The following is a 12,583-nucleotide window of genomic DNA, read 5'->3' on the forward strand; positions in this document are numbered from 1 at the left end:
TAAACAGACAAAACTAACTTAGAGAAGACTAAATTTTTCTGGGAGGTGGAAGGGGTGGGGAGTAACCCAAAAGAGGCATGAGAGAACTTTCTGGGAGATGTTGTGGTTGTGTGTCTTGATAGTTATTAGGGATGCCTGGATACATTCATTTGTCCAAGCCCAACAAATGTACTTTTGAGATTTGTTTCATTGTAAGCAAATTTTTCCCCATAAGAAGAAAATCCAGTAGACAAATATTGAACTCTGGCTACATGCACAAACGTTTAAGGGAAGTGTGGTGATATCTGTGATGTGCTCTGAAATGCATCCACAAAAGAAAGTGGTCTGATGGCTGGATAGAGCAATATTTAGGTGTAAAATAAAGCAGGTGGAGTAAGATGTTAATGGTAGGGTCCAGGTGCAAGTCTATAGGTGTTCACTGTGAAATGGTCTATGTTTGAAATTTTTCATAATAAAATGTTGGGGTAAAAAAGAAACTTCTGATAGCAGTTCTCTCATGATTTCTGAGAAGCTCTCTCAGGGTGAGCTAATAGCCTCTGATGCTTCCTGGCATTGGCCTTCTCTAATGAGAAGCCCAATTTCACGTGGCCCAGCTGGAGATAGCTGGTGATAATTCTACTCAGGTTATTTTTCCTCATCCCAACCGTTCCAGAACATTGTCCTCTGAAAACACTGCCCATGTGTTTAGAAGCAAGAGCACCCGCATCACTAGGGCTTCTGTGCCTTCTGCTGCCCCCATTGGTCTCTGTCCTTGAGTGCCTGGCTCAGGGAGGCCATGTCAGCAGGGTACACAGTGGATAACTGACACCCTCCTTCTTCTCTTATGATTTTCTGTTTTATGTTTAGAAAATCTTCCCCATACCCAACTCAGTTAATCACTTCCATTTTCATTGGGGATATTTCTATTACCAAATCAACATTGCAGTTCACATGCAGTTCACTCCAGAGAGATACCATGTACTATTCCAGTTTTCCCAAAGGTTATAAACTTTTTATTTTTGATAATTATAGCTCACATGCAGTTTTAAGAAACAATCTAGAGAGATACCATGTACCATTTCCAGTTTCCTGAAAATATATGGAAGTTGAAGTAATAAAAAAAATTCTATAATACTTTGAATGTTATTGTTTTCTTTCCCATTAACTTGCAGTAGAAATTTTTACATGATTGTTTCATATGGTACCTATAAGTTTTATATACTAATTTTAAATTTATTTATATGATTATAAAATGAACATCCGATCACTGTATAAAAATCTGGTGACTACACAGTGTCATGTGGAGAAATTAAAAAGAACTATATCCCAATCACCCAGGCAGAGCCACTGTTAACATTTAGTATACAGTGTTTTGTTGTATACATTTTTACATAATTGCAATGTGAAATATGCATAAAATTATACTGATTTTAATCATGTTCATCTAAAATTTGTATCCACAGTAGATATTTGTGTATCCAAAAACATAAAACAGAAAATTAAAATCACTAATAACAGTATCCTTGAAAGAAAATCACTATTGATAATTTTATTACCTCAGAAAGTAATTCATATGTCTTCTTTGAAAGGCAAGAGAAGAATGTACATATACATTATATGTATCACATAATACAAAACCAATATTCACAGCTTTTCTATGTAAGGTAACATATAAACAGAAGATTAGTGATTGGCCTATACTAATTAAATCACTGAATGTTTGTTCTTCTCTTCTATATTTTTAGTTTCTCAGCGTTGCCTCCAAGTTACTGGCTAGAGTTTCTGCAGAGCAATTCTACCCTCTACTTCCTCCAATGATGATTTTTATTACATTTTTGCAAATTAGCTTCCTATGACAACCAGCTCTTTGTTATTTCTTTCTGCATTTATTTGTGTCTTGTGGTTTTCTGCTCACTATTCAGAGTTCATACTGGGGTTTTTGGTATTTGAGTTTATATTTTGAGTTTATATTTTGTTTTTGTTTCTTAATTAAACTTCTTATTGTTGACCATTGTACAATAATTCACATGCAGTTTTAAGAAACAATCCAGAGAGATACCATGCACCATTTTCAGTTTTTCCAAAGGTTAACAATATATGGAAACAACCTAAGCATTGTGAATGTATCACATTTTCATTACCCATTCACCTGCAGATAGATAGAGAGATATTGATAGATAGATAGATAGATAGATAGATAGATAGATAAAGATAATGGAATATTACTCAGCTCTATAAAAAAAGGAAATTTGGCCTTTTGCAACAACATGGATGAACCAAGTGGGTGTTATGCTATGTGAAATAAGCCAGAAACAGAAAGACAAATATGTATAATCTCATTTTCATGTAGGATCTAAATTAATCTGGACACATAGAAACAGGGTAGAATGATCATTGCCAGGGGAAAGAGAAACGAAACTGTTGGCCAAAGGGTACACACTTTCAGGGATAAGTTCTGGGGATGTAGTGTACAGCACAGTGACTATAGCTAATAATACAGTATTGTATACTTGAAATTTGCCAAGAGAGTGGATCTTACGTGTTCTCACCACCAAAAAAAACGGGGAGGTAGGTAATTATGTGAGGTGATGAATGTGTTAATTAGCTTAATTGTGGTAATCATTTCACAATGTATAGGTATATCAAATCATCATGTTGTACACCTTAAACTGTATAATTCTTATTTGTCAATTATACCTCAAAAGAACTGGGAAATAATGCCATTTATACCAGATGCATCCTTTTGATTTCTGGTGTAAGGCTGTGTTTGCCGTGTGCATGAGAACATAAGCTTTACTAAAAATATTTCAACATAACCACACAAATCTGGAGACTGCAGTAGCAGAGCAGACTCAGTGAGTTGATTTCCATAGTGCACTGCTAACGACTCTTGGACTTATTCTGAAAAAGGAGATCCCAAGTTTTGCCATGTTATCGATGATAAAACAGACGAGGCACCGCTTACATGAAAGTGGTGGTATTTCCAAGGCCATTTCCTTCCCTCCTTGGCCATATTGGTCCATTTCTGCCTTATTTTTTCAAAAGCCTCTCTCCTGCATGACCAGGCTGCGTTCTCTGAGGACAGGTTGGCGCTGCGGACTGGCAACATGAAATGGAGTGATTTCAAAGCTTGCATTCCAATAATGGGAGTCGCTCACTTCTGAGCCTATAACTAATTCAAAAGCAATGGAAATTTCACAAAGAGAGCACACCGTAGTGGCAAGCAGTCTCCGAGGCCCCAGAGTGAGACTGTGAGACCGGCTGAGTCCATCAGGCAGGCACACAGGCGGGCAGGCTGACGCCTGGTGGAGGGAGAGCCCAAAATAGAATGGGGACTGAGTTGATCATCTCCCAGTCAGGTTATTGGGTCTACTCCCTTAAAAATCCACCTTCCCCCAAAACAAGCTAACCATGATGCATTGCACTAATCAGAAGCAGGGCTCATACATGTGTCCATGTGTTTGTCAACAAACACTTAACAGAATACTGCTGAAGTGCAGGGCATTTCTATGCAGGAAGAACACTAGAGAACACGGTCACTATCCATAGTTTGAGCGGCCCACAGTGTATTTAAATTTTTACTGTGCGACCTCGTGTTCCACACAGGGTTAGGCATGCTTCTCCCCTGAATCTTGAGGTTTCCTAAAACGGGGCACATGCAAAATACAATTAACAAACCACAAAGAGAGAACCACATTAACCTGTGCTAGATCAGGTAGGGAATACTTTTCCAGACATGATTAGTTCTGATTGGTTTCACACCTAGCCATGTCCCTTGGATACAGGATAATAAAGTGACTGAGTCTCAGTGTCCAGTGCCCAGTCCTGAGTTAGTCCAGGTGTAGGGAGACAGTCATCTTTTCTGGCTGCCATGTAAGAGGCAGAGAGAGAGAGCTATGAGGGTGAGAAAACAGGTGATGTCAACAGACTGGCCCTAATAGGAACGCCTACTGCACAGAAGAGCGAAAAAGCCAACCTCACTTCCTCTGCCTCATCTAATACTCAATGACTCCATGCACCATTGTTTTTGAAAGATACCCCAGTGGTTCACCCATGCTCCTTTGCAATATGACTGTGATTTTTTTTTTCTCATTTAGAGATGGAGGTTAGCCCTGGCCAGTGTGGCTCAGTTGGTTGGAGTATAGTCCCATACACCAAAAGGTTGCAGGTTTGATTCCAGGTCAGGGCACATACCCAGGTTGTAGATTCATCTCCAATTGGAGTACATGAGGGAGGCAGTCAATTGATGTTTCTCACATCGAGGTCTCTCTCTCTCTCTCTCTCTCTCTCTCTCTCCCTCCCTCAAATCAATAATTAGAAAAAGAGAGATGGTATTTTATTTCCTCTACCCTTGGGTCAACATGACTCTGTGATAGCTTTGGCCCATAGAATGGTGATGGAAGTGGTGCTGTGCATGATCTCAGCCCAGGCCTCTACAGACCAGGCATTTTCTGGCTCTGTACTCTTGGAGCACTGTCCTGAGTCCACTAGGTAGACCACAAGTCTACACAGAGATAAACCAGGTCTTCCAGACGATGGTCAACACCAACTGCCAGACTTCAGTGAGGCCATCTTACATCTTCCAGACCCACTGACCCCCTACCTGAATGCAGCCACCTCTGTGAGCCCAGTGGAAGCTAGCAAAGGAACTCCTCAGCCAACCCACAGGATTATAAGAAAAAATACAATGGATTGTTATAAGTCACTGTGTTTTCAGGTGGTTTGTTGTGTAGGACTAGATAAATAAAACAACTAGTAAGCATGGTCTATTTCTCCTATCTGACCTATTTTGTCAGCATCTTGGCTTGTGAGAGTGAGAGTGGAGAACACAGGGGTGAGTCCAGGTAGGAAGATGGGTAAGGGAACATAAGCAAAGCAGTAGCCACCACCTTGGATATCAAGCAGGGCCAGATCCAGGATTAACCAATAGACGCTGATGCAAACCTAGGTTTTGCACCAGAGCCAGCTCAAGTTTCCATTTCACTTCACTTGTTGGAGAGGGCAGAGGAGGGGCACTCGCCTGAGAGTCGGGATCTGTGAGTTCTCATGACTCACTGTGACCTTTAGATGTATCACGTAAGCCACCTGTGCCTCAGTGTCATCACCAGCAGCATGTCCTTAACTGCCCTGCCTAATTCACCGTCAGGGCTGCTGGGAGGATCCAATGAACATAACTACTCTGGAAACTCTGAAACATGATGCAAATATGGGACATTTCTATAAATGAGACCCAATGCTATGAACTAGAGCCACTGCCATTTATTGAGTCCCTAGCTCACTCAAATTATTTGATGAGATAAAGGGAAACATTTTCTGGCTGGAAGGCCTCAGTGCTACCATTTCACAAATACATACTCACCCAAAAAGAGTAAGTCCAGTACTGGAACCAGAACCAGAACACAAAAGAACTAGGTGTTCCTGGAATAACCCCTAAGCCTCAGAAAAGAGGGGAAAGAAAGGAAACATGAATCATCTGAGCCTGCTGGCCTCATTTCCAGATCTACAGAATTGGAAAAATTTTACACTATTGATAGGTCTTTTGACATATTCTGGGGATGGAAAATGAATAGAATTAGCCATCACTTGTCACCTGTCATGTGCCAGGGAATCCGAGGGTAGTTCCTAGGAGTACTCTGTGATCCTTTTCAACCACATTGTGAGTTTTCAGACAAAGAAACTGATTTTCAAGGAGATAAGCAAAATTATAAGGTGAAAGGAGGAAGGTGGTGGGATTAGTGAACTTTCTATGGATGACAGAGAATATGAGATGGTTTCAAAGGTAATTATTATTTTATTACATTTATTGGGGTGACATTGGTTAATAAGGTTACATAAGTTTCAAGTGTATATTTCAATAATTAATAATCATCTGCATATGGCATTGCATGTTCATTAAATGGAAAAATAGGCAAAATTCATGCTGGAGAAGAAACAAGCATGAGGTATGAAGCAATGGAACAGAGTGTTCATGGAGATACAGTTTGGCTGAGCACAGCTGTATATGGATATTAAAGGGAGATAAAATTACAAGATGGGGCTGAGATTCTATCTGTCAGGGTTCAAGGAGAGATAAAGACCCTATAGGATACAGGGAAATTCTCACACAATTGTGGAAGCTTGACTGTGAATTTTTTTCTCATCAGAGATGGGGTTTAGCCCTGACCAGGATGGCTCGGATGTCTTGGCATTTAAGGCTAGAACCTAAAGTCCACATGGCAATCAGTCAGGAAGGGAAGAGCAAGAGCAAGCTGGAACTCTGATAACTCAATAATAGCATGATAGGTAACCCAATTTAAAAATTGGGTTAAGTCTCTATATAGGCATTCTCCAAAGAAGATATCTACATGAAATAACATCGTCATTAGGGGATGCAAATCAAAACCACAGTGAGCTTTTACTTCCCACTTCCTAGGGTGGCTATGATAAAAAATTCTATATAATAAAAGACCAATATGCAAATCAATCAAACAGCGGAACAACCTTTCGGTATGATGCGCACTGACCACCTGTGCCTCAGTGTAATCACTAGCAGCATGTCCTTAACTGCCCTGCCTAATTCACAGTGAGGGCAGCTGGGAGGATCCAATGAACATACTACTTTGGAAACTCAACACAGGAGCTGCCCCCTGGTGGTCATTGAACTCCCACAGGGGCAGCACCACTGGACCAAAATTCAGGCTCATGGCTGGTGAGTGCAGGGGTGGTGGCGGGAGCCTCTCCTGCCTCCACAGCAGTGCTAAGGATGTCTGACTGCCAGCTTAGGCCACAGGGAGCAGGCCTAAACCATCAGTTGGACATCCCCCGAGGGCTCCCAGAGTGCAAGAGAGCACAGACCGGGCTGAGGGACCGCCCTGAGTGCATGAATTTAATGCACCAGGCCTCTAATAGAGATAATAGCAAGTGTTGGCAAGGATGCAGAGAAATTGGAATCCTCATGAGTTGCTGGTGAGAATTTAAAGTGCTGCAGTCACTTTGGGCAGTTTGGCAGTTGCACCAATTGAATTACCAAATGACCCAGTAACTTCACTCCTAGGCATATACCACAGAGAAAGGAAAACATGTCCACACAAAAAGTGTACACAAGTTTGAACATATTGGAAGTAGTCAAAACAAAAGGAACCCGGCACAAAGCTGGGATAGTCCCATGCTGGAGATGCACTGTGGGTGTGTGGAAACAGCTGATAAGATTGCAGAGGTGAGCAACCCTGGAAAAATGTCAGAGTCAATGGGATTCAACTTGCCCATATTCAGGAAAGTGTAAGGTCTTGTTTTCCTCACAGGAAAGCCACATTGCTGAGGAAATTATTCCTCCCTGGAAATTTCTGATCCGGATTCCCTCCATTTCTCTAGCAATGATATCTTAATTGATGTTTAATTATTTTCATTTCTCAAAGTTAATTACCCTCCTAAGTTACCATCACAGCTAAATCACTCTGCCTGCCCCGGAGTATGTGTACATGGGTGTGTGTGGGTGTGTGCATGTGTGCATGGGTGTGTGGTTTGCAAGCATACACGTGTTCACACAGCTATGATCATCTGTGTTTGTCCTTCACTTTATCAAAGATAATTGTCACAATCTTGAAACTACATGTGAGAATATAGCTGAGAGCAACAGAACAGAAAACAAAGAGAAAAAATGTCTTCATGTTTGTGTGTAGGTTAGAATTTTCCTTTTTTTTCCTTCTGTTTATGGCATACATGGCTTCTCAGTTATGTTTTCATGGCAATCCTAGGCCAATAGCAAAGGCAGTTCTCTTTATGAAGTCATTGGGTCCAAACAACTTAACAAGTAGCTTTGTCCAAACAACTTAGCAGCCATTTGAAAGAGATAATTCACACAAATGAAAGGAAGTCCCTCGTCACCTCCATTACCTTCATTTTGAATTACCCTGCCTTTATTCTGTCCCCTCCCCACACACACCTGACCACAATGTCACCCCCTCAGTTCTCACACAGCTCTGTCTTCATGACACAACTCAAGTTTCACCCTACCCTCCTGTCACCCTCCCTCCACACTGCAGTGAGACTCGCGACACCTTCCGCTCAGCTCCCAAAGCACTTGTGCCCTGAGCACAAGCATCACAGCTACTTCCTGGTGGTAGACTACGTGCCATAAATAGTGAGGGGACATGTTTATTCATGCCTCTCTCCTCAGCTCCTCAAGGGGTCTGCCACCTTGTAGGTGCTTGATCCATGTTTATTCATTGAATGAATGATTGACGTCACCAAGTTCACTGAACAACTTTGAAGGGGCGATGTTGCCAGCGTGTAAATGCATGGCCACACACACACGCCAGTCTACTTGTACACTCGTATGTACTATATGCATAGGCAGGCTGACATTGAATATTGGTTCTGGGCCCTCTCCCTGAGCAGGACACAGAGTGGTTAAATAATTTACCTGAGATCACACAGCTAGCAGGCAGCAGGATTAGGATTGAAATCCAGGCACATGAGCCGAAACCGGTTTGGCTCAGTGGATAGAGTGTCGGCCTGCAGATTGAAAGGTCCCAGGTTCAATTTCGGTCAAGGGTATGTACCTTGGTTGCGGGCACATCCCCAGTAGGGGGTGTGCAGGAGTCAGCTGATAGATGATTCTCTCTCATTGATTTTTCCTAACTCTCTATCCCTCTCTCTTCCTCTTTGTAAAATATCAATAAAATATATTTTTTTAAAAAAAGAAAAAAAAAGAAAAAGAAAGAAAGAAAGAAAAGAAATCCAGGCACATGAGCTTCTTGTTCTTAACCAGTATGCTCCCCACTGCCTCTCACTCCTCCTGGCTGGTGGTCTTCCTTAAGTGTGTGTATACAAGCAGGAAGAAGTGAAGTGAGCTGCTTGTACTCTGCCTCCATTCTCACCCCTGCTGCACCAAACTGCCTCAGATTATCCAGCAGCATCAAATGTATTAATTCAGTACATTCAGCAAACAGGCATGTTGCACCCTAATCTGTACCAGGCACTGAGGTAGCACTCCGAGCAGAGCACGGTTTTTTCCCTGGCTGAGGAGAGAAGACAGTGGTATTTCAGAATATAAGAGGGTCATGCACAAGGTATATAAGAATAAGGAATAGGATAGGACATTCACTCCATTAAGAAGATTATCAAAAGTCCCACAGAAAGCCACCAGGCTCCCCAAAAAGCAGGGATCCTACTCAGTCCAGTCAGAATTAATTCATTCCAGAATAAAAAGCTAAATTCTGAATGTTGCTAGTGTACTTTAGGCCGCACCACCTGCCCTGTGACAAGGACACGGGGATCCCACCCTGTTTCCAAAGTGGGGGCAAGCCATTCCTCACCCTGTGCCTCAGTTTCCTCCTCTGCAGAAGCCCCATGGAGCAGGCTGGACTAGATACACTATCTTTAGCTCCAAAACCTCAATCCATCCTATGTCAGAGCCAAATATGTGAGTAAATGTTTATAATGGTTCTTCGAAAATAAAGAGAAAGCATACGATTTAAAGTAGATGCAGTTATTTTAATTTTTGGCAAAAGAACCTAGAGACCAAAGGGAGGAGGCCAACAGCCAAAGATCTCACATCCCTGACCCGTCACTCTTCCTGAGTATCCAAGCAGGGTCACTTAGATGGCTCCCTGCTGCCCCTCATTCTCTGAAACTTAGCTCTCTGCAGAGCACTGCTTAATGTCCCTGGGCACCTATCTTATGCCCGAATTGTGCCAGACCCTTCTCAATGTGGCTCATTTCATCTTCTGAACAACACTGTAAAGACAGGGTTATCATCCTATTTCACAGGTGAGAAAAGAGACTTCGCAGGAGCCAGCTGAGAATCCAGATCCATAGTATTGCACATTGAATGTTCCTTCCACTCTGCACATAGTTGGCTTTGATAGTAGGTAGCAGGGTAGGGGAGGCAAAGTAAGAGATGTAAAGATTGTATTACCTCAAAGCTTTCATGGCGTGGTCATCTCCTGTCAAAAACACAGTGTGCCAACTCTTTGAATGTTTCACTTACTTAAAAAGAAGGGAACTGGCACCTTTTCCTTCCAATGCTCTTTGTTGCTGCCTTGTGTGCTCTCAGCTGCTGCCCACAGCTGGGTTTTGTTCTCTTCCTTCCTTCAGATTTGCTCAAGAAAATGCCCCTCCCTCTTGATATAAATGCTGAGAAAGCCAACTCTTGGATCCTGTGATCATGGGAGAAGGGACACCAAGCATCTCTGTGCTCATCATGTCAGTGACTGTGAAGAGGCTAGAAACAATGCTGCAGTGCTCAGATTTGCAGCAACTGGAATCTGTTAGCTAACTGTACTCCTCACAGCAGGGCCTTCCCTGAAGGGAGCTCTGAGAAGCATGCTCCAAAGCTCCTATGCAGAACTGTACTCCGCAAAAGCTTTCACAGCTCTAGCAGATCTACAGGTGCTTGACTATCTGAGAAAAATGGCTGCACTCTTCACTGACTGTTCCAAGGAGCACTGGAGGTGATTCTGACATCTGAGTCCAATAAGGAAACCTAGGGTGCCTTCTGAAGTAACCCCTGTCTCTCATTTTCATGCCAGACAGTAGTGATGGGAAGGACAGTCTGTTACACTGTGTGATTGATTTTGGAAGGAAGGAAGGATTGATTTTGGAAGGGAGGGAGGGAGGAAGGGAGGGAAAAAGAAACAAAGAAAGAAGGGAGGGAGGGGAGGGATGGAAGGAAGGAGAACTGGGAAGGAAGGAGAATATTCACCAAAAGGATAGTTTTGTGGAGAACCATCATTTCCCACAAAGCCCACATAAAAGATGCTTGCTAGTATTGATGGAATGAGTGAACCATTTCCATATTTCACGTATTAGCTTTAATGTCTCCCAGTTGATGTCCTTCATTCGTAAGCAGATATGTGCGCCTACTACATGCCAGGCATTATATGGGTGCTGGGGGTGGTGAGCTTTTCACAGCTTCTGCCTGCAAGAGATGAATAGTGGGAAGACACTCGGGGTAATCAGAAATATGAGCAAACATTTACTTTTCTAAGTGCTCTGATAGCAGGATATGCAAGACACATATTTGATTGCTATGGTTAGCATGTGTCTGTTACAAGGAACATAAAACCAACTCAAATTGGCTTAAATAGGATGGTTATTGCTTCCCATAAATGCTCTCATAACCAAGTTGCATTTTTCTCTCTTTCTGTGTTCAGAAAGGATGTCTGCAACCTAAACAATTCAGAGCCTCCATATTCATGCACCATATTTCCACTAAGACTACACCTTGATCTTCCCAAGATGTGAAAGGCAGATGATTTATAAAGTGGAGCACTCTCTTCTGCCCTTTATTCCACTTTAACCAATTCTGTACTTTAGAGTTTGTTTCTACAAATGAATACCCCTCTTTCCAATATCAAGTTCTCTTATCATTTGCAATGCCTTGAATTATAAATAATAATTTAACTCCAAGTGGATTTTACTAAGAAGAGGATATATTGGTGAATAATAATAAAGAAGTGCTGGTTTGAGCTGTAGCCAGTTTGGTTCAGTGGATAGAGTATTGGCCTATGGACCAAAGTGCCCCAGGTTCAATTCTGGGCAAGGGCACATACCTTGGTTGCAGGCTCCTCCCTGGCCTAGGCCCTGGCCTGGGCTCATGCAGGAGGCAACCAATCAATGTGTTTCTCTCACATTGATATTTCTGTCTTTTCCTCTTTCTTCTGCTCTCCCTAAAAATCAAAGGAAAGATATTCTTGGGTGAGTATTAAGAAGAAAAAAAAAAAGTGCTGGTTTGATTCAGCAGCTCAGCAATGTCAACATTTCCATCTTTCCATCTCTCCTCTGTTTGCCATGGTGTTGGCTTCATGGTTACAAGATGGTTTTCAACAGCTACCAAAGATCTGTTCCCTTGAACCACATCAAGAGAGTTGGGAAGGAAAGTATTACTAGAAGCTCTCTGAGAAGAATGAGGAAGTGCAGTTCCAGAAACTCCTAGAAAACATCTTTTCTCATTTCACTTGTCCAAATGGGACCATGAGCCCAGTCCTGAACCAACCATGATGGCCAGGAAATGTGGCTTTACTAATTAAAATAGTCCTAAACTATGTACAAGGGTTCAATCTACTTTCCACAAAACATATGTATTGGAATAGGAAAGGTGATAACTGAATTAAAATTGGGGTTTTTATAAAAATGGATGTTGGGATGATAACCACAATTCCATGACAATGATAACAGCAAGCATTTACTGAACCCTTCTAGGCATAAGGGCTGTCTAGCATGGACATATCTTTGCTCCCATGTAAAACACGTCCCCAAGAGATCCAGCCAGAAAAACCTGAGCCAAGAAAGAGGCAAGACTCCAGCTGAAATAGAAACCCAGCAAGTTCAGTTCATCTACTTCTACCTCTTCCCCCTTCTATGACAACTTTTACTTCACTGTTTTATTATTTTAAAGCATGAGGCAGACATAGTTGCTGAATTTAGTTAGGTAAGATCCTGAAAGCACCCCAAGGTCTTATCTTTAACTCAACCAGAAACCATTTGTTCTAATGAGCCCCACTCATCCCCTCCTGACCTTAGAGCTCATTTTTCACAAGTAAAGTACCAAATGCCTCTGACTCCTGCTGTTACAGATGTTCCCATTAAAAAGGCTGCCACCTCCCTCAGCAGGGACCTGACT

The sequence above is a fragment of the Pipistrellus hanaki genome (genome assembly GCF_964339955.1).
Source record: "Pipistrellus hanaki genome assembly, chromosome: 6".
Taxonomy (NCBI): Eukaryota; Metazoa; Chordata; class Mammalia; order Chiroptera; family Vespertilionidae; genus Pipistrellus; species Pipistrellus hanaki.